The sequence below is a fragment of the Tupaia chinensis genome, unplaced genomic scaffold (assembly GCF_000334495.1).
Source record: "Tupaia chinensis unplaced genomic scaffold, TupChi_1.0 Scaffold000430_1, whole genome shotgun sequence".
NCBI classification, from domain to species: Eukaryota; Metazoa; Chordata; class Mammalia; order Scandentia; family Tupaiidae; genus Tupaia; species Tupaia belangeri.
Genome location: NW_006159935.1, coordinates 3191163 through 3194614, shown reverse-complemented (window position 1 = coordinate 3194614; position 3452 = coordinate 3191163).

The window sequence follows — 3452 nt, the reverse complement described above, 5'->3', positions numbered from 1 at the left end:
TTCTAATGGTTGAAAAACAATCAAAAGTTATGACATGTGAAAATTACATCATGCTCAAATTTCAGTGTCCCTAAATGTTTTGTTTGTTTGTTTGTTTGTTTTGAATTTGCTAAATGTATATACTCACCAGAGACAAGGAGAGAGAAAGGAAGAGTGAGAAAGCATTCCCTTCTCCTCTATTCTCTTTTCAGGATTTTGGGCATGCATGCAACACACATGCCTGGTATATTTTTGAAGCCACCAGGTCTGGTACTTGAACCATGAAGTCAGTTATGTGGGATCCAGCTGCCTTGAACACCATGCCACTGGCTGACCCTATAAAAACTTTTACTTGAGCATAGACAAACTCACCTGTGATAGTAGAACTGGGACCAGCAGATGGGATAATGGTTATGTCGCTGGATTTCTACACAGGCAACCGCAGTTTGAGTCCTGGACCACTGATGACTGAAAGCTCATGCCCAGGCACATGTATGTGTGTGCCCAAAATTCTGAAAGGAGAATGGAGTAAAAGGGATTGTAGCATGGTCATCCTCCTGGGGGTGACCTCTCACTTTCTGTCTCTATCTCTGTCTCTATCTCACTGGTGAGCACACACTTTCTATAGCAAAAATCTCTCTTTCTAAAAAATAAATAAAGTGGAGCTGAGTAGTTGCAACAGAGATCACATAGTCCACAAAACCTAAAATATTCCTTATCTAACCTAATACAGAAAAGCCTGCTAACCCCTCATCTAGGCACTTAATGTGTATCCATGAAGAAAACACACAGAAAAAAGCGTGTCATCTACACTCAAGGGGGAGGACGGAGAATAAACAATAAACACATTTAAAATGAAAGTATGTTAAAGGATGATAAGTGCAATATAAAAATTAAGAGATGACCAGCAGATACAGAACTGGGAGTGTGGGGGTCAAAAGAGTAATAGGTTGCAAACCTAAATTTCTTTTCTTTCTTTATTTTTTTGATAGATTTTTGCAATAGGGCACGTGCACGCACCAGAGAGACAGAGAGACAGAAAGTGAGAAATCACTCCCCAGGGGGGATGGCCAAGCTTCCTTCTCCTCCACTCTCAGGATCTTGGGCACACATGCACACATGCCCGACATGAGTTTTAAGTCACTGGGCCTGAGACTCCAATCACAGTCAACTCCATGGGAGTCCAGCAACGTAACCATTATGCCATCTGCTGGTACCCCTAAATTTTCTGTTTATGTCTTCCTAGCCATAGCTAAAATCTTACTTAAACCTACAGCAGGGATATTTAAATCTAGAAACAATTCACATGTCATGCAGAAGTCACTCTAATCATGGACTCCAAAGAGCATCTCCAGGGAGGAATACAGAGAAAAAGGAGATTTGAATTCCATGGCAAGGAGTAGTGGTTTGCGGAGAAGACTTGCTTTCACCATTGTTTCTGCCACATGGAGACCTGACGTGTAGCGCACTGTGGGAGTCAGACAGTTTGAGATCCAGTTGTCTCCTCTGTCCCTCATCCCTTACCGTCTGTGTAGTCTTGAGCAAATCAGCATTAAACCTGTCTGAGCCTAAGGGTCTTCATTTGTAGAACCTTCTACCTGACATGCTGCTAAAATGAAATGATATTTCTAGGAAGAGCTTGGCAGAGGGTATGGCACTTGTTAGGTGTCGAAGAAACGTTTGCTTCCTTCTCATTCCTAAACAAATTTCAATTCTTGGCTCCCAATCAAAGATTCCAGAAATTGCCCTTTAACCTTCTGTTACTTTCTGGAAAGCTCCAAAACCAACCTAGAGCAGACCAAACAAATAGCAGATGACCAAAGAAGACAGTCAACAGAGAGATTCCCCACTTCCTTAGACAACCCTTGCCCCCAAAACAATGACTCTTCCTGAGTGTTTTATGCGTATGCCAGATATTACTTTACACCCATATTTCTAGTTTATACTTTTCTGCCACCCCTGTCTACCAGGACCACCGGTTCTTCTCTCTGTGCGGATTCCGCTTAAACCCTTAAGTGGCACTACGATGCTGTTACTTGAGTCATTCTTCACTGCATCCCTGTGACATAAAAAAAGACTAAATTAAATGTCAGAAGTGACACTCTATTCCTCTGATAAACTGCAGAAATAAATGTTTCTCTTTTTTTCCACCTAAGGTCAAGAAAATGGACAATACATTTGAAGCAGTGCTTCTTTTTAAATTTGCCTTATTTGTGGTCGTTATTTTGAAATATTTACAAAGTAATTTTGATCTTTAAACTTTTCTCCTCTATATGTTAGGCAATAAAAATTGAAATAATCGTAAACTCTAGCCTTTTTGATTATTAACTTTTTTATGATTTGCATGTATAATACAGAAATTGAAATTATATCATTGTCAGAGGCAATTTAAAATCTGAAATGTAAATTTGCAGTGAATGAATATGTTCTTTAAATTTCTCTTGTTGCCTGGGACCAGCAGTTGGTGTAATGGCTGTGTCGCTGGACTCGCATGTAGTCAACTGCAGTTCGAGTCCCGGACCCAGTGGCTTAAAGTCATACTGGGTGCATGTGCATGAGTGCCCAAGATCCTAAGAGGAGAAGGGAGGAGAAGGGATTGCGGCATGGCCATCTTCCCTGGGGGGTTAATTTCTTGTTTTCTGTCTCTCTCTCTCTGGCTTTCTGGCGAGCACACACACCCTAGAGCAAAAACCTCTCCAAATAAATAAATAAATAAATAAATAAATAAATAAATAAATACATTTCTCTTGTTCCCTGTGTGGTGTTTCATTAAAGTGCAATTTCATACTATCTATATTAAGAAAACATTTTTCTTAGATTTTTTTCATTGCAATTACCAAGTGACTCCAAATTTTCAAAGCACAACTCAGACACTGAATCATGGCATAATGAGAGAGCCTCCTGCAGAAAGAATACAGCCTGCTCCCCTAACCACTGTCTCTTGTCTTTGCCACGCATGCTACTTACAAGGAGGAGACTTAAAACTGGTCTCCCGGCATAAAGGTTAAGGGAACCTGATTCCGCATAGCCAGCTGTGACTCAAGTTCCGTCCTGGAGGCTTGAAGGATAGGCAGGACACATGTGCATACATGCCCCAAATCCTGGCAGAATGGAGAAATGGGGGAGAAGGGAGTGTACCATGACCGTGCACGCCCCAGTGGGGAATACCTTCTCCCTCTACGTAGACCTCTCTGTCTGTCTCTCCAACTCTCTTTGGTGACATGCCCTCCAGCAAAAGTAAATAAATAAGTAAATAAAACCTTAGAAGCCCATTAGATCAACTTCTTATCAGACATTCCAGAATCCATATACCCCTGCAGCTCAACCATTGCCAAGAGGCAGTCTGTCAGCTACTAAGTGGCTCTCGATGAAGGGCGCGTTCCTCGGTTTGGTCAGAGATCTGCTTCTTAAATTCTCTATGTCCTTGGTCCTGGGTCCTTGGGAGCCACACACTATGAACAGCACACCGTTCG